At 46.0% G+C, this 20496-nt stretch overlaps 1 protein-coding gene and 1 non-coding gene across 2 annotated transcripts in view; both read left to right on the forward strand.

Annotated features, from left to right (window-relative positions):
• LOC126428433 (unconventional myosin-Ib) overlaps nt 1-20496 on the forward strand; it is an 852237-nt gene that overhangs the window by 274126 nt on the left and 557615 nt on the right. The window lies entirely within an intron of this gene.
• On the forward strand, nt 9466-9540 carry Trnap-ugg (transfer RNA proline (anticodon UGG)). Its single transcript has one exon. It is a non-coding gene; the product is annotated as a tRNA-Pro (tRNA).

Below are 20496 nucleotides of genomic sequence, written 5' to 3' on the forward strand. Positions count from 1 at the left end.
TCTGCAAATAGCCTCACGGAGCTACCGATGTTGTCAACTAAGTCATTTATGTATATTGTAAACAATAAAGGTCCTATCACGCTTCCCTGCGGTACTCCCGAAATTACCTCTACATCTGCAGATTTTGAACCGTTAAGAATGACATGTTGTGTTCTTTCTTCTAGGAAATCCTGAATCCAATCACAAACCTGGTCCGATATTCCGTAAGCTCGTATTTTTTTCACTAAACGTAAGTGCGGAACCGTATCAAATGCCTTCCTGAAGTCCAGGAATACGGCATCAATCTGCTCTACGGCACTGTGAATTTCTTGGGCAAATAGGGCGAGCTGAGTTTCACATGATCTCTGTTTGCGGAATCCATGTTGGTTATGATGAAGGAGATTTGTCTTATCTAAGAACGTCATAATACGAGAAAACAAAACATGTTCCATTATTCTACAACAGATTGACGTAAGCGAAATAGGCCTATAATTATTCGCATCTGATTTATGACCCTTCTTGAAAATGGGAACGACCTGCGCTTTCTTCCAGTCGCTAGGTACTTTACGTTCTTCCAGATACCCGTTCGCAGGCTTTGCGTAAAATAATCTGTCGTCTTACAAAGTTGCTTATCTCAGTGGATTTCCTCATTTGTAGCCCGTATCTTCGCTAGGGTGATTCCTCTACTGTCTCTGCTGCTGCGCTAACATATTTTTCGTAGTGTGCCATGTGCCCGCAACGTCACCAGGCCTCACCCAACCTCGCAGTGGCAGTAATGTTTTGGCTTATCAGTGTATAGTTCGATGCAATGTTCCTTCGCACACACATATGCATGTTTTCTTGAATGCCACTTCCGCGTCTTTAGTGCAAGCTACATTAGTAGGTTTGAAATTGTTTATGGTCGAAAACCGGAAAAAAAATTGGGGATAAATAACTTAAAGCTCTTCAACTGAATGAAGCAAACAGATGGCAACTTCAGTGTACGTGTGGGAATTTTCGATTTCTTACCGATCTGACTTTATAAAATTATAACAGTAAGAGATGGTAGCATTTATCCAGTTAGCACGTCTTCTTAAAAAGGATGTGGCGGCGGAGCTAAATTTGTCACTCGTATATCTCTGCATGCGGCAATACGGAATAGGAAAAAAAAAAATATACGAGGGTAATCCCAAAAGTAAGGTCTCCTTTTTTTTTTATAAGTACAGAACTCCGTTTGTGTGGCAGTTGGTCACACTGTTATGAAGAGTTCATGCGCTGTGTGTAAACATGCGCACGCCACGCTGAGGCGCTCAGTCTTGGCAGCCGTTGAGAATGAAGCTCCCGCTGGATGTTACCGCCAAGTGCGAACTGCGCGCAGTTATTCGGTTTTTGAACGCAAAGGGCACTGCGCCGATTGAAATCCAACGCCAATTGACGGAAATGTATGGTGAGTCGTGCTTGGATGTTAAAAACTGTTCGTTAGTGGTGTAGAGAGTTTGCACTTGGCTGGACCGAAATTCACGACGAACGAAGGAGCGGGAGACCGTCAGTTTCTGAGGAGACAACGTTGAAGGTTGAGCAAAGCATGCGTGAAGATCGGCGGATCACCCTGGTTGATCTCTGCACGTCGGTTCCTGAGGTTTCCCGAAGCACCGCTCACAGAATTTTAACGGAAACATTGAACTACCGGACGGTGTGCGCAAGATGGGTGCCACGCATGCTGACTGAGGACCACATGCGGCAGCGAGTTGATGGTTCCCGCGCATTTCTTCACCCCCGGACAGCACGGCTTTCTGGACTCAATTGTCACGGGTGACGAAACCTGAGCATTCCACTTTCAAAGCCGCGGAAATTCAAACAAACACAGTCTGCCGGTAAAGTCATGACGACCGTATTTTGGGATCGGAAAGGGGTATTCTTGGTCGACTTTATGCCCACTGGGACCACAATTAACGCTGTCAGATACTGTTAGACTGTGAAAAAACTCAAACGGGCAATTCGGAACCGGAGAAGAGGAATGTTGAGCAAGGGCGTACACATGATCCATGACAACGCTCGCCCACACATCGCTCGGCAAACCGTTGCTCTCTTGCAACAGTTTCAGTGGAACATAATCACCCACCCACTCTCTATAGTCCTGTCTTGGCGCGCAGTGACTATCACCTGTTCCCTAGGTTAAAAGAACATTTGGCCGGAAAGCGATTCATCTCCGGCGACAAGGTGAAAGAAGAGGTTCATAACTTTCTGAAGAGCATGGCGGCGAGCTGGTATGACATGGGCATACAAAACCTGCCACTGCGTCTACAAAAATGCATCGACAGAAATGGTGATTATGTTGAAAATAGCTAAATGTTCAAGCTGTAATCTGATGCAAACCATTGTAGCAATAAACAGGTCTATGTACTTATAAAAGAAATAGGAGACCTTACTTTTGGGATTACCCTCGTATCAGCATAATGTGTATGACTTAATTAAAGCTGAAAGAGCTGCAAAACAGTTGTATTTTGTGCGTTTTCCTTGTTTTTTGAGGATATCAGCGTATTCACAGGGTCATATTTTAGATGTACTGTTACAGGTACACGATGCGGTGCAAGGACTAAACATGCTAGGTGTACTAGATTGGGATAAAATATTTTAAATCCTTTCTCGGCCTTTGATACATGGAGCTTATCGCTTAGCAACAATAGGACCTTTTTTTTTAAATTTAAATATTTTAAATCCTTTCTCGGCCTTTGATACATGACTGCATTAGTGAACTCTGCACCGAAACCAAATTTCAACACAATTTTCTCCAAGTAGTTGTGGATCACTTTGTTGAACACTTTGGCAAAGTCCCCTGAAAGTCAGGTCGGAGGTGTTCGTTTTGTTGCGGCGCTGGCTTTTGCACCTCTGTACGTAAGCCAGCGCCCACGAGGCTTTGATTCTCGCTAAGTACTTTCATCACCACACTTTTCAGGCGAGCACCAAAGCACCTATCAACGAGTTTGTAGTTGGCTTTCAGTCGAGTCATTGGCTGTAAATCTTATACCTGCCATTTACGTGTGTAATTCGGTAGTAGAACTATAACACATTGTGAGTGTGCTGTGGGAACTGGAATGCCATTAACTGCGACGGGCTTTCAATAAGTAACGCAACACTTTCTTCCTGAAAGTAGTTTGGTGTCATCCAGCATTCCAATATACCAATTACTGCCCACTCTTTTGGCAGCAAGACCGTATTTTTCAACATAATCTACGTTCGATGAGACGACCTCACGCCATCTTACTGGCAGGGACTGTACGCCCGCATGGTACCACTCCACTGGGCGACGTTACAGCCATCGTCTTGCTGCACCAATAACCTCTCCATCATCCAAGTATTGCTTCCCGCAGATTGCATCCTTCACTGGCCCGAACAGATGGAAGGCGGAAGGTGCGAGATCCGGGCTGTAGGATGGACGAGAGAGAACAGTCCAATAAAGTTTTTTGAGCTCCTTTCTGGTGCGAAGATTTACGTGAGGCCTTGAGTTGTTATGGAGAAGTTCGTTTGCATTTTTGTGGCGATGAAAACGCTGAAGTCGTTTCTTCAATGTCCTGAGGATAGCATAATACACTTCAGAGTTGATCTTTGCATCACGAGGGAGGACGTCGAACGGAAGAACCCATTCAAAGTCCAAGGAGTCGTCACGGCTATACCGGTGATAGTGCGGCTTTGAAATTTTTTTTCGAAGGAGACGTGCTGTGCCGCAACTCCATGGATTGCCGTTTTGTTTCCGGTTCAAAGGTGTGAACCCATGTTTCATCGCCTGTGACGATGTTCGATAAAATTTTGTCACGCTCAACCTCATTATGCTCAAACATTTCCGCACAGATGGTCCTTTGCTGCTGCTTATGGTTTTGTATTAAGTGGCGAGTAACCTACTTGGTCATACCTTTGGGTACCTGAACTCGTGGACGAGTGTGTCCGCTTAAAGTTAAACGGCAGCTACTCACCGAGTCCCACGGCGGGCTGTAATTATGGTATGGCAGCGATAACTTTGTAGATATTCTAATGCGTTTGCACTGGAAAAAAAAAATGTGTTTCAATTTTGGCCATCAGAGCAAACGTCGCACTGCGAATGCAAGAAAGTTGTATACAGATGCTTCCATATGTAATTTATTCAGAACAGGACGTGGGCAGAAAAGGTTAAACAAGTGTGAAAGTCATTATGTTGACTTTATTATTAATTGCCGCTTTCAGAATTTGTTCAATATGAGCACCAGAGACGTCGACAAGATGAGGTACAGCGCCCGATTTCCATCTGCTGGCCAAAATAGGAACTAATTTTATTCCAGCGTAAATCAGTTACACATTAACGCATTAGAACATTTACTAAGTTTCGCAGACATACGATAATTACAGCCCACACTGGACCTCCATCAAAAGCTGCATTTTAATTATAACCACCCGGTGCACAGACTGTGATATTTAAGTTACTTTGACAATGACTTACGCTTCAGTTGGTAGTCCAACAGAGACGTCCAGTTGTGCAGCGACATGTTTCGTTGTGATCCGTCAATCACCTCGAATGAGAGTGTCTACACGTTCCAGTATTGCGGACAGACTTGCACGACCTTGTTACGATGATGACAGACACCTCGGCCAACGACTTACCGTGCTCTTCATCACAACCGGGTCTCCGTAGGCATCGTACAACAGTCTATAGACATCTGCGATGATCTGGTTTTGGGCCAAAAAACACTCAATGACAGCTCTCTGCTTCAGATGTACCTCCGTTACAGACGTCATTTTGAAGGCTACTTGTAGCTCCGCCACCTGTCCGAACTTTATGAAACTATAGGAGGTAAGGTGGGAATATTCCATGTTTTTCCACAACAGATTCAGCATGTCTTCAACCGAGAAAAACATGTGGTTGTCAGGCCGTATGGCGGAAGTCGGGTTGTTAACCAACTGCTGTCTGGGTGTTCTCCAGACACGTCTACGCCGGTCATCGCGGCTCAGTACGAAGCGGGACGCATGACTGAAGACAATTGTACTCCAGTCAATGAGATTCCAGGACGCAGGCATGTCTGGAGACGCCCCGTACAGCTGTGGGATACCAACCTGCCTCCCGCGTACGGCCCGACAACAAGGAGTGATTTCATTCCATATCAGGACGCCTTTGGTTTTCGTGGCACCATTACAAAAAATGGTTCAAATGGCTCTGAGCACTATGGGACTTAACATCTGTGGTCATCAGTCCCCTAGAACTTAGAATTACTGAAACCTAACTAACCTAAGGACATCACACACATCCATGCCCGAGGCAGGATTCGAACCTGCGACCGTAGCAGTCGCGCGGTTCCGGACTGAGCGCGTAGAACCGGCACCATTACAGCGCAGCAGTAGCATCGTTGTGGCTGTGTGAGGCAGGACCCTCCTAATGCTCTATTCGAATGCTGCAGGATTGTTTTTCCTCCCCATTCGCATTACCTTACATTTTTCTAAATTTAGCACTACCTGTCATTCATCAACTAGAAATTCTGCCTAAGTGGTTCAAATGGCTCTGAGCACTGTGGGACTTAACATCTGAGGTCATTAGTCCCCTACAACTGAGAACTACTTAAACCTAACTAACCTAAGGACGACACACACATCATGCCCGAGGCAGGATTCGAACCTGCGACCGTAGGAGTCGCGCGGTTCCAGATTGAAGCGCCTAGAACCACTCGGCCACACGGGTCGGCTCTGCCTAAGTCATCTTGTATAATCCTACAGATGCTCAACGACGACAACTTATCATACACCAAACCATCAGCTAACAACCGTAAATTGCTCCCCACCCTGTATTTGAGATCATTTCTGTATGCACGTAACAATAGTGGTCCTATCACACATCTCTGGGACACTCCTGACGATACTCTTGTTTCTGACAGACACTCGCCGTCGAGGTCAGCATACTGGGTGAAGTGTTGGCAGAAGAGCCAACACCGTGTTGCTAGAGGAGGCCGAAATGCACGCTTTTAAGCTCACGCAGATTGGCGTGAGGTCTGGAACAGTTAAAGGATTTGAGTCTAGCAAATAAAGTACGTAGCTGTTGGAATACTTAACTTTAATCCACAATTGGTGTACATCTCTCGTTACTGTACAAGCTTCACAATATTAATTATCAAATGCTATGGCGCCTTGCTAGGTCGTAGCAAATGACGTAGCTGAAGGCTATGCTAACTATCGTCTCGGCAAATGAGAGCGTAATTGTCAGTGAACCTTTCCTAGCAAAGTCAGCTGTACAACTGGGGCGAGTGCTTGGAAGTCTCTCTAGACCTGCCGTGTGGCGGCGCTCGGTCTGCTATCACTGACAGTGGCAACACGCGGGTCCGACGTATACTACCGGACCGCGGCCGGTTTAAAGGCTACCACCTAGCAAGTGTGGTGTCTGGCGGTGACACCACACTGGGTTCTGTTACTTAAGGAGTCTTGCAGCCACTCAGCTATCTGGGAACCTAAACTGTATGCCCCGACCTTCTTCAACAGTCAACAGTCCACAATGTGAAATGCTTTACTAAAATCTATGAATTTGAAATCTGTTCGTTGCCCTCCATCCATGGTTTATAAATTTAAAAAAGGGCAGGCTGACTTTCGCGCAGTAATCCAGTCGCTTTACCCTTGTCTGCTACTTTGAAGATCTTATAGCATGCCCAGTGGTGCTCCATTCTGTGCAGGTCACAATGGGACGCTAGTTGTCTTATTCTGGTGGCATCTGTGGGGTTTCCTTGGTGTTTGTAGAGTTCACGATTGGATTTGTACCATCGTCTCCTACCTGGTCCCATTATTTCACGCAGGAATTTCGTGTCTTGTAATTCTAGGATGTTCTTGGTTAAAGATAGGCACTCTACTGCATACAGGACTGACGGTCTGACTACTGTGTCACAGTGTCTTAGTTGGATATCATCGACGGATGTCTCGAGGTGAACATTGCACCTGCTAGCATAGTATATATTATCTAGTTCGATGTTCCTTTGTTCCAGAGCAACCGTTTCAGTGAGATCTTCTGAGATCCAAGGTACTTCACGGTAATGCCCCTGTTCATGTACTTGCTACTACTGACTCTCATCGTTCTAAGGTCGGCTGCAATGCTGGTAATGAATTCGGTCCTTAATATTTTAATCAATATACGAGGGTGAGTCAAATGAAAACTTTAAATATTTTTTTAAATATTATTTATTGTACAGCAGTGGTACAAAGCTGTATCACTTTTCAACATAATCTCCCCCACGCTCATTGCAAGTCCTCCAGTGCTTACAAAAAGCATAAATTCCTTTAGAAAAAAATTCTTTTGGTAGTCCGCGCAACCACTCATGCACCGCGTGGCGTACCTCTTCATCAGAACGGAACTTCTTTCCTCCCATTGCGTCTTTGAGTGGTCCAAACATATGGAAATCACTTGGGGCAAGGTCTGGTGAGTATGGTGGATGAGGAAGACACTCAAAATGCAGGTCTGTGATTGTTGCAACTGTTGTACGGGCAGTGTGGGGCCTTGCATTGTTCTGTTGCAAAAGGACACCTGCTGACAGCAATCCACGTCGCTCTGATTTGACTGCAAGCCGCAGATGATTTTTTAGGAGATCTGTGTATGATGCACTGGTGATAGTAGTCCCTCTAGGCATGTAATGCTCCAAAATGACGCCTTTTTCGTCCCAAAAGAGACTCAGCATAACCTTCCCTGCTGGTGGTTCTGTTCGAAACTTCTTTGGTTTTGGTGATGAGGAATGGCGCCATTCCTTGCTCGCTCTCTTCGTTTCCGGTTGATGGAAGTGAACCCAGGTTTAGTCCCCAGTAACGATTCTTGCAAGGAAGCCATCGCCTTTTCGTTCAAAGCGCCGAAGAAATTCTTCACAAGCATCAACACGTCGTTCTCTCATTTGTGAGTCAGCTGCCGTGGCACCCATCTTGCAGACACTTCGTGAAACTGGAGCACATCATGCACAATGTGGTGTGCTGACCCATGACTAATCTGTAAACGTGCTGCAATGTCATTCGGTGTCACTCGGCGGTTTTCCTTCACTATGGCTTCAACTGCTTCAATGTTCTGTGGAGTCACAACTCGTTGTGCCTGACCTGGACGAGGAGCATCTTCCACTGAAGTCACACCATTTGCGAACTTCCTGCTCCATTCGTAGACTTGCTGCTATGACAAACATGCATCACCGTACTGAAACTTAATTCGTCTATGAATTTCAATAGGTTTAACACCTTCACTACGCAAAAACCGAATAACAGAACGCTGTTCTTCTCTGGTGCAGGTCGCAAGTGGGACGGCCATCTTTATACCGATACTGCGACGCTATGTGTGGATCTGCACTATGCTGCCACCTACAGGCCATTCTGCACGCTGTTTGTAGCACGCTTACCAAGTTACAGGATAACGGCGCGAAATTTCGATTTGTTATTACAAATTTAAGGTTTTCATTTGACTCAACCTCGTACTTATTTTTTATGCTTTTAATCGCAGTGCCTGCAGTTGCATGGAAGCCTCTAGCATCCCGTTTGCTGTCAGTCAGGATAACTGCATAAGCCTGGCATGGGGGTCCATACTTTGTCTGCTTTGATTCCTATAGTTAATTCGGTGTTTGCTGGTAGTGAGTTGTCCATTTGTGCCTTATTAGTCAATGCAATCCAGTTTCAGTTTGCCTTATTTAAACTGTAGCCTATGTCATTGTCAAAGTAACTTAAATATCACAGTCTATAGACCAGGTAGTTATAATTAATATGCAGCTATTGATGGAGGTCCAGCGTGGGCTGTAATTATCGTATGTCTGTGAAACTTAGTAAATGTTCTAATGCGTTAATGTGCAACTGATTTACGCTGGAATAAAATTAGTTCCTATTTTGGCCAGCAGATGGAAATCGGGCGCTGTACCTCATCTTGTCGACGTCTCTGGTGCTCATATTGAACAAATTCTGAAAGCGGCAATTAATAATAAAGTCAACATAATGACTTTCACACTTGTTTAACCTTTTCTGTCCACGTCCTGTTCTGAATAAATTACATATGGAAGCATCTGTATACATCTTTCTTGCATTCGCAGTGCGACGTTTGCTCTGATGGCCAAAATTGAAACTAATTTTTTTCCAGCGCAAATGCGTTAACGCATTAGAATATCTACAAAGTTTTCGCTGCCGTACCATAATTACAGCCCGCACTGGGACTCGGTGAGTAGCTGCTGTCTAATTATAAGCGCCTACTATCGTGAAGTTTGAAAAGTTCCTTTATTTAAGCAAGCCAATATGACTGCATCTCCGAACCAACGGCTATTACGCGTACACAATAGGCCTCAGCTGTCAACAGTTGACATTCGACATCAGTTGTTTATTGTACAAATACGATTAGCAGCGAATCAGTAATTCCTGATTCATCTCCTAACCGAATTAAACGGCCATGGGTTTATTTACAAATATGGGGATATTAATACAGTAGCTGTATCACTAAACAGCTGACGCCTTTCATGTTGCACACCTCCCTGTCCCTGCCGGCGCGATATCCTCTGTGCCCTCGGTGGCTCAGCTGGATAGAGCGTCTGCCATGGAAGCAGAAGGTCCCAGGTTCGAGTCTCGGTCGGGGCACACATTTTCAACATGTCCCCAATGATGTTTGCAGCTAGAGTGTCGATTAAATTATCATTTTATTCTAGAGAAGCTGCACGGTCATCAATAGTATCTGTTCTTTCGGGAACAGATACTACCTTCATATATACATCACACACATCAACGCCCGAGGCAGGATTCGAACCTGCGACCGTAGCAGCAGCGCGGTTCCGGACTAAAGCTTCATTTTGAGTATTTAATACAATTACTGACTTAATTTTAAACTTGAAAATGCTGCCATAATACACTCATAAAGAGATATAATCTTGCGTGAAAGGCGAACGCAGTAAGGGAAGTACACACAAAGACCAAAAAAACACGCACACGAAGGAAATGACCGAATGAGACAGAAATCAGTATATAAGATGTACATGTAGAGACAAACAAACGATTACGACTTCAGAAAAATCAGATGATTTATTCAAGAGAATGTGCTTATCGAATTGGGCAAGTGAATAACGCACTGGTCCACCTGTGGCGTCGGCCGCTGTGACCGAGCGGTTCTAGGCGCTTCAGTCTGGAACCGCGCGACCGCTACGGTCGCAGGCTCGAATCCTGCCTCGGGCATGGCCGTGCGTGATGACCTTAGGTTAGTTAGGTTTAAGTAGTTCTAAATTCTAGGGGACTGATGACCTCAGATGTTAAGTCCCATAGTGCCCAGAGCCATTTGAACCATTTGTCTGCCTGTACATGTACATCACATCTACTGATTTCCATCCTGTTTGGATAACTTCGTCTTGCTTCATCGTTTGTTATGTCTTAGGGTGTGTTATTATTATTATTATTATCGGGAAGGTTTTGTAATATATGACAGCTATTCAGAAAGTAGGGAACGTTTTCGTCGAGGCGATCGCGTATATTTTGGTATATGCGTGCTTGGCAATACAATACCTAGGGTTAAAACTAGATAAACACCTGACGTTCAAACAATATATAAGAGAGGCATGCAACAAAGGATCCGCACGCCTCTACCAGCTGTACCCCCCGCTAAAAGGAAGGGGTCTCACAAATGCAACAAAAATCAAGACTTGGAAAACAATCATTCTGCCAGTCATAGTATATGGTTCAGACGTATGGAGGTTGGCTACAGATACAAATTTAACAAAAATCGGAACATTAAAAAATAAAGCCCTTCGAATCACAGCCAATGTAAATAGGTATATCAGCAATGAAGAAATACGAAATATGATAGAATACCCAACCATCTATTACATCATCCGACAGAAATCCATCAACTTCTACGAGAGTTCACGCACATCACGCTATCATCTCGTCAACACCCTTGGCAGGGAAATCCATCCCCAAGTAAAAACTCCAAAAACAACCATCGACCGAATCTTTAGAATTTAGGTAAAAGTGCCACCTCCTTACAATCAACACCATCAAAATCCCTCGCAAGCAAATCCTACCTACATCACTCCCTAGAGATGGAGACACTAAAATAAATGCCAAATAAATCCCAAGTTCCAGTATCCTAAGATAAAATGAGGAGAAGACAGAGTGCAACCGGTTCTTGTAAAACATCGGGGTAACACAGCATATTCGAGTAACAGCTCAGTCGGTATCCATCCGTGACAGCGGGAACGTCTCTGCGCATCTGGTTTTTTAGATTTTCGAATTTGAAATGTGCGCTGCAATCCAAAATCCCGCCAGTTGTTAGGTGCGGTCTGTGATACGGTTTTTGTAGGCAAAGAACCTAAGACCTATAGAAATTTATCGTGAACTGTGGGAAGTGTAATGAAACAACGTAATGAGTGGATGTTCTGTCCGGAAATGGTGCATTCGATTTAAAAATGGCCGAGCCAACGTTCATGATGAAGAGAAGAATGGACGCCCGAGCATTGTGACTGACGATCTTGTCGCTAAAGTTGATGAAACGATTCGTGAAAACCGTCGCTTCACAATATGGAGCTTTCACTTCCTTTTCCACAAGTTTCACGGACTTTGTAGTTTGAAATTGTCACTCAAAAGCGTGACTCGCTGGCCGAAGTCTCAGGCGGCAGAATTTTCCGACGAAGGTCTTTCAAAGCTTGTCCACCGCTATGATAAGTACCTCAGTGTGTTTGGTGACTATGTGGAAAAGTAGTATGTCATCGCTTTTCCAGATATATATTATAAAATGTATTTATTGTACTTAGTTATTTTTAATGCCAAAACGTTCCCTACTTTCTGAATAGTCCTCGTATTTGTTGTATGTTGTTCCTGGTCGAACATGAGAGTTTGCCTTAAGGCCCTAATCTGCTCAGACTAAATAAGCAATAAATCAAAAACAAATAAATAATAATTTCAAACCTTTTCTAAAGTTTTTCTCCTTAATGTCAAATATTTAACTCGTTGCTAATTAGAAGTCTGAAACTGTTTAATAAACAGGAGTTCGATTCTTTAAGCGATCGGAGAGTTACTGGTTCAAATGGCTCTGAGCACTATGGGACTTAACACCTGAGGTCATCAGTCCCCTAGAACTTAGAACTACTTAAACCTAACGAACCTAAGGACATCACACACATCCATGCCCGAGGCAGGATTCGAACCTGCGACCGTAGCAGTCACACGGTTCCGGAAAAAAGCGCCTAGAACCGCTCGGCCGGCACTGGTTTTACACTAAACTGAGAAACATATCGTTTGTGGTTGCTGCAGTGTGTGTGTCTTTCCATCTGTACGATAACAGATGAAAGAGGCAAAAATTTGAAGTTGTTATTGTTTTCCCTTATCGGGGTATTGCAGACGTTGGCTGTCTATTAGGGTTGTAGTGTCATCTTTTATTGTCTAATCTGACAGTTCAGTGTGTCGATGTGAAACCATTAATTTTGGTAGTTATGTAAGACGGTCATTTTTAAAGAGCCGGCCGGAGTGGCCGAGCGGTTCTAGGCGCTACAGTCTGGAACCGCGCGACCGCTGCGGTCGCAGGTTCGAATCCTGCCTCGGGCATGGATGTGTGTGATGTCCTTAGGTTAGTTAGGTTTAACTACACTCCTGGAAATTGAAATAAGAACACCGTGAATTCATTGTCCCAGGAAGGGGAAACTTTATTGACACATTCCTGGGGTCAGATACATCACATGATCACACTGACAGAACCACAGGCACATAGACACAGGCAACAGAGCATGCACAATGTCGGCACTAGTACAGTGTATATCCACCTTTCGCAGCAATGCAGGCTGCTATTCTCCCATGGAGACGATCGTAGAGATGCTGGATGTAGTCTTGTGGAACGGCTTGCCATGCCATTTCCACCTGGCGCCTCAGTTGGACCAGCGTTCCTGCTGGACATGCAGACCGCGTGAGACGACGCTTCATCCAGTCTCAAACATGTTCAATAGGGGACAGATCCGGAGATCTTGCTGGCCAGGGTAGTTGACTTACACCTTCTAGAGCACGTTGGGTGGCACGGGATACATGCGGACGTGCATTGTCCTGTTGGAACAGCACGTTCCCTTGCCGGTCTAGGAATGGTAGAACGATGGGTTCGATGACGGTTTGGATGTACCGTGCACTATTCAGTGTCCCCTCGACGATCACCAGTGGTGTACGGCCAGTGTAGGAGATCGCTCCCCACACCATGATGCCGGGTGTTGGCCCTGTGTGCCTCGGTCGTATGCAGTCCTGATTGTGGTGCTCACCTGCACGGCGCCAAACACGCATACGACCATCATTGGCACCAAGGCAGAAGCGACTCTCATCGCTGAAGACGACACGTCTCCATTCGTCCCTCCATTCACGCCTGTCGCGACACCACTGGAGGCGGGCTGCACGATGTTGGGGCGTGAGCGGAAGACGGCCTAACGGTGTGCGGGACCGTAGCCCAGCTTCATGGAGACGGTTGCGAATGGTCCTCGCCGATACCCCAGGAGCAACAGTGTCCCTAATTTGCTGGGAAGTGGCGGTGCGGTCCCCTACGGCACTGCGTAGGATCCTACGGTCTTGGCGTGCATCCGTGCGTCGCTGCGGTCCGGTCCCAGGTCGACGGGCACGTGCACCTTCCGCCGACCACTGGCGACAACATCGATGTACTGTGGAGACCTCACGCCCCACGTGTTGAGCAATTCGGCGGCACGTCCACCCGGCCTCCCGCATGCCCACTATACGCCCTCGCTCAAAGTCCGTCAACTGCACATACGGTTCACGTCCACGCTGTCGCGGCATGCTACCAGTGTTAAAGACTGCGATGGAGTTCCGTATGCCACGGCAAACTGGCTGACACTGACGGCGGCGGTGCACAAATGCTGCGCAGCTAGCGCCATTCGACGGCCAACACCGCGGTTCCTGGTGTGTCCGCTGTGCCGTGCGTGTGATCATTGCTTGTACAGCCCTCTCGCAGTGTCCGGAGCGAGTATGGTGGGTCTGACACACCGGTGTCAATGTGTTCTTTTTTCCATTTCCAGGAGTGTAGTTCTAAGTTCTAGGGGCTAATGACCGCAGCAGTTGAGTCCCATAGTGCTCAGAGCCATTTGAACCATTTAAAGTAAGAACCGATTTGCAACGGAGTAAGAGTAACATTATTTATCAACGTAAATTATACCGAAAACTACAATATACACATTTTTCACTTTTCAACACAGTCACCAAGAAAATTTAAACATTTGTCGAGCCGTGGCTCCAGCCTTTGGATTCCAACATCAAAGAATTCTGCAGCCTGACCGTTAAACCAGTTAGTAACAGTTTCTTTCAGGAAGTCAGAGAGTGCTGAGTTAGACTGTATGGTGGATGACCCAGTAATTCTCAATAAAACTTGCCCAGCTGCGTCTCTGTTCGTGCCGCAATGTGAGGCCAAGCGTTGTCGTGAAGCAGAACGACGCGTCTGTAGAGCAGTCCACGCCAGCGATTTTCAATGACGCGCTTAAGGTCACTTGCTAGTGAACCTGCTTCAAAAATCGAATTTTTTTCCATCTTAAATCAATATTTAGAGTTTTGTGAACAAAATGGTAGTTAAATGAATCGATTCGGACATCGGGAACATCTTTAAAAACATATCTAAATATATCTCGGTATGCGGTAACGACCGTGTTTCCACTGTGGTCGGCCGGCTGGAGTGGCCGAGCGCTTCTAAGCACTACAGTCTGGAATCGCGTGACCGCTACGGTCGCAGGTTCGAATCCTGCCTCGTGCATGGATGTGTGTGATGTTCTTAGGTTAGTTAGGTTTACGTAGTTCTAAGTTCTAGAGGACTGATGACCTCAGAAGTTAAGTCCCATAGTGCTCAGAGCCATCCATCCACTGTGGTCGGATGTCAAAAGACGTCATTATTATTTGCGTTGACCTAGAAGCGTGAGACGGAGAAAGAAACAAGGTTTCACAGTACAATTGAAGGAAAGTAACGGGAAGTAATTTGTAAGTCCATCTGACGAAAAAACAGCTTTTCTCTGAGTTCCTTTAATCCGTTTATCGGTTTGTATTTCTGTCTTTGAGAGCGTTTTTCCCTGGGAAAGTAAGCGCGTATGAAGTTGAAACTGATATCGCGTACTAAGGTCGGTGGTCGTTCAGCGGTGTCACGCGAGGAGTTAGGGTAATTTATGCTTTCCCGATGTGTCTAATTTATGTGATTCTCTCACTTGTTTGGACTTGTCCCGTTAAGCTGGCGCAGTGGAGTCGCATGCAAACCGGAGGGCCCCAAGAACGCCAGAGATGAGAAACAGATGAAATGCACCCCCAAACCGACCCCCCCCCCCTCCAAGAATCAAACCCCCAGGCATCCCCATTGAGACGCAACAACACCAGAGACGAGTAACAGATGAAATGCACCCTTAAAAGAGGCCAGAGATGAGAAATAGATGAAATGCACCCCAAACCGAACCCCGCCCCCCCCCCCCTCACCAAGAATCAAACCCCCAGACATCCCCGTTGGGACGCAACAACAACAGAAGCGAGTAACAGATGAAATGCACCCTTAAACTGAATCTTCCAAGAATCAATTTTTCTGACATGCTTATTTTATGCAATAAAAAGTATTTGAGCTAGAGGTCTGAAATTTTTTGTGATTTTTCAGGCAACCATTTTGAGAAAAGTAGACTACAGACACGAGCTTACTATCACCAGGAGGAAAAATATTCAATTACAAAAAATTATTTTAATTTAATTGTCAAATTTATGTATTTAGAATATAAAAGATATTGATTGAAATCATTTGATTGTAGTCTGCTTTTCAGATAACAATGTTATAAATGTGTGCAGAAAGTGTTAAGCATCTAGGAAAAGTAGTTAATAAGTCTATAGACTTCAAACGTAAACTGGCAGGAAAAATTTTAAATTACTGACCAGTATAAATGTTTATATAATAAAGTTTATATCGAAGCTGTTCCGATTATTCTTATACCAAAATCTTCACCCTCAAACACTTTCATTGTCCTAAAATTTCTTTGTATTCAGAGTTCACATTATGTAATTAGACCTTCATAAACTTTATGAAAATTATTACTGTTTTTCCAGCCATTCACTGGCAAATTACCTTAAGCTTCGATAATGTTTCACAGTACCTCTCAGCATTTATCCTCATTCTTCTTGGCAAAACGTCTAATAGAAGAATGCTTTTCTGGTCCCGAAACACTCTAGCCATGTTTTTCCACATTGAAGGTTCCTGTTTGAATTTTCGTGGTTTCGTCGGGGAGTCTGAATGATAACACTCACTGGATTGGCGTTTATCTTCTGGAGTGTAGTGCGCAATCCCCGTTTCATCAGTGGTCCCAGTGTGACCCAAGAACTCGTCACCATCCTTGTACCAGCGCTCCAAAACAAAGACTGTGTCATTCGCTTTGTTTTGTGTTCATGTGTCAACAGTTTCGGCAACCATCTTGCACACATTTTTTGGTGGTGCTTGTGACGCTTGTCAGTAACAATGTGAAAAACTGTTCTTCTTGAATTCATTGTCCCAGGAAGGGGAAACTTTATTGACACATTCCTGGGGTCAGATACATCACATGATCACACTGACAGAACCACAGGCACATAGACACAGGCAACAGAGCACGCACAATGTCGGCACTAGTACAGTGTATATCCACCTTTCGCAGCAATGCAGGCTGCTATTCTCCCATGGAGACGATCGTAGAGATGCTGGATGTAGTCCTGTGGAACGGCTTGCCATGCCATTTCCACCTGGCGCCTCAGTTGGACCAGCGTTCGTGCTGGACGTGCAGACCGCGTGAGACGACGCTTCATCCAGTCCCAAACATGCTCAATGGGGGACAGATCCGGAGATCTTGCTGGCCAGGGTAGTTGACTTACACCTTCTAGAGCACGTTGGGTGGCACGGGATACATGCGGACGTGCATTGTCCTGTTGGAACAGCAAGTTCCCTTGCCGGTCTAGGAATGGTAGAACGATGGGTTCTTTTTTCCATTTCCAGGAGTGTATTTCGTGATTTGCGAAATCCGTTATACATACAGTCTGGTAAGGTACTCGGAACTACATAGTGTATAAAAAAAAAAAGATCCGATTTGACACGTCTATATTTCTGAAATTAATAAACATATACAATGAATTTTGTTTTTTTGATGAACGGGAAACTCAGAAAGTTTTCTTTTTTTCATACCTTTTCATAGATGTTCGGTATGCTCCCATTGAGATGCACGGCATATGTCACTGCGTTATTCAAATTATTCAAAAAAATGGTTCAAATGGCTCTGAGCACTATGGGACTCAACTGCTGAGGTCATTAGTCCCCTAGAACTTAGAACTACTTAAACCTAACTAACCTAAGGACATCACAAACATCCATGCCCGAGGCAGGATTCGAACCTGCGACCGTAGCGGTCTTGCGGTTCCAGACTGCAGCGCCTTCAACCGCACGGCCACTTCGGCCGGCTATTCAAATTATTCCCACACTGCAGGGAGCGCGTCCTTATTTACAGCTTCCATAGCTGCTGTTATGCCATGTCTCAATCCATTCGTTGTTGGTAACGGAAGCACATAAACAGTCTTTTATATAAACTGGTGACCTGAGGCTAGTAATGTGAATGCGGTATTCAAATTGTTCCCACACTGCAGCGAGCACGTGTTGAGTTACAGCTTCCACAGCTGCTGTTATGCGATGTCTCAGTTTATCCACTGTTGTTGGTAGCGCAGGCACACAAACAGTCTTTTATAAACCCCCACAGGATATAATCATTCATACTGTCAGGTCCGGTGACTTTGGAGACCAGTAATGTAAGGCTCAGTCATTCGGTCTATTGCGACCGATACATCGTTCAGTAACCCTTTCATTTAAAAATTCCTGTCCTTCCAGATGCCAGTGCGGCGATACCCCATCCTCTTGGTAAATGAACTCATTCGAATCAGTCTCTAGCTGTGGGAAAAGAAAGTTCTCAAGCATATCGACATATGTACTTCCTGTAACAGTGTTCTAGGCAAAGAAAAATGAACCACACACCTTTTCCTAAGAAACTGCACAAGATACGTTACATTTTGGAGAGTCCCTCTCTCAAATGGCTCTGAGCACTATGGGACTTAACATCTGAGGCCATCAGTCCCCTAGAACTTAGAACTACTTAAACCTAACTAACCTAAGGACATCACACACACCCATGCCCGAGGCAGGATTCGAACCTGCGACCGTAGCAGTCCCGCGGTTCCAGACTGCAGCGCCAGAACCGCTAGACCACCGCGGCCGGTGGAGAGTCCCTCTCATATACACTCCTGGAAATGGAAAAAAGAACACATTGACACCGGTGTGTCAGACCCACCATACTTGCTCCGGACACTGCGAGAGGGCTGTACAAGCAATGATCACACGCACGGCACAGCGGACACACCAGGAACCGCGGTGTTGGCCGTCGAATGGCGCTAGCTGCGCAGCATTTGTGCACCGCCGCCGTCAGTGTCAGCCAGTTTGCCGTGGCATACGGAGCTCCATCGCAGTCTTTAACACTGGTAGCATTCCGCGACAGCGTGGACATGAACCGTATGTGCAGTTGACGGACTTTGAGCGAGGGCGTATAGTGGGCATGCGGGAGGCCGGGTGGACGTACCGCCGAATTGCTCAACACGTGGGGCGTGAGGTCTCCACAGTACATCGATGTTGTCGCCAGTGGTCGGCGGAAGGTGCACGTGCCCGTCGACCTGGGACCGGACCGCAGCGACGCACGGATGCACGCCAAGACCGTAGGATCCTACGCAGTGCCGTAGGGGACCGCACCGCCACTTCCCAGCAAATTAGGGACACTGTTGCTCCTGGGGTATCGGCGAGGACCATTCGCAACCGTCTCCATGAAGCTGGGCTACGGTCCCGCACACCGTTAGGCCGTCTTCCGCTCACGCCCCAACATCGTACAGCCCGCCTCCAGTGGTGTCGCGACAGGCGTGAATGGAGGGACGAATGGAGACGTGTCGTCTTCAGCGATGAGAGTCGCTTCTGCCTTGGTGCCAATGATGGTCGTATGCGTGTTTGGCGCCGTGCAGGTGAGCGCCACAATCAGGACTGCATACGACCGAGGCACACAGGGCCAACACCCGGCATCATGGTGTGGGGAGCGATCTCCTACACTGGCCGTACACCACTGGTGATCGTCGAGGGGACACTGAATAGTGCACGGTACATCCAAACCGTCATCGAACCCATCGTTCTGCCATTCCTAGACCGGCAAGGGAACTTGCTGTTCCAACAGGACAATGCACGTCCGCATGTATCCCGTGCCACCCAACGTTAGAAGGTGTAAGTCAACTACACTGGCCAGCAAGACCTCCCAATCTGTCCCCCATTGAGCATGTTTGGGACTGGATGAAGCGTCGTCTCACGCGGTCTGCACGTCCAGCACGAACGCTGGTCCAACTGAGGCGCCAGGTGGAAATGGCATGGCAAGCCGTTCCACAGGACTACATCCAGCATCTGTACGATCGTCTCCATGGGAGAATAGCAGCCTGCATTGCTGCGAAAGGTGGATATACACTGTACTAGTGCCGACATTGTGCATGCTCTGTTGCCTGTGTCTATGTGCCTGTGGTTCTGTCAGTGTGATCATGTGATGTATCTGACCCCAGGAATGTGTCAATAAAGTTTCCCCTTCCTGGGACAATGAATTCACGGTGTTCTTATTTCAATTTACAGGAGTGTAGTACAACTACATGTGGTTGTTCCGACCACATATTCTCATATTATGACGGTTCACCTTTCCATTTAAATCGAATGTTGCCTCATCACTAAACACTAAGCGTGGAAGAAAACTGAGTCTTCCATCTCGCCGAGAACGAAATTATAGAACTCCACGCGTTGTTGTTTGCCACCATCAAGAATAGCTTGCAGTAGTTGAATATTGTATGATTTCGACTCAACACACGCCAGACGGGCATCGGGGCCATGTTGAGCTGTCGAACTGCACGACGACGGATTTCTGCGGACTCCTTGTCAAACTATGGCGGATGCGTTCGATGTCAGTGTCAGGCACTCGAGGACGGCTAGGGATAAGCCTCTACAGAAACAACTTGTTTGTTCATGCCATCCATCGTCTAATGCCCTGTGCTGCAGGAGGATCCACACCATGCCTAGTACGGAAATCACACTAAACAGTACATACTGACCCACACTGCTCAGTTATTACTGACCCGTACTGCTCAAAACGTACAGAACAAAACGGTTTCTATTGTCCTGTCATCATTTTTATCAGAACTGAAGTGGGCGCACACTGCTGCTACCTAGCGGGACCCGTGTAAAACTCGAGAGTTTATTCTTTCCAACAGCACGTTGTTCACACACATATCTCAAGTAACACAATATTTATGATTTTCTTAAATCGGATGATTCTTTTTGATACACCCTGATCTTTGCACCTCAACACTTCGAGCTGCAGACACGGAGGCATGCTCCATTCGGCAGTTAATCTTCGTAGCCGTCAGACGTAGCTAATATAGCAAGAACGAACAGTGTAGATGCTAATTTTTGAATATCACAGAATTTATACTTGTACTACAAAAACGAAAATTTGAGCGGGAATCGAACTGTCGCCT

Source organism: Schistocerca serialis, chromosome 12 (genome assembly GCF_023864345.2).
Source record: "Schistocerca serialis cubense isolate TAMUIC-IGC-003099 chromosome 12, iqSchSeri2.2, whole genome shotgun sequence".
Classification (NCBI taxonomy): Eukaryota; Metazoa; Arthropoda; class Insecta; order Orthoptera; family Acrididae; genus Schistocerca; species Schistocerca serialis.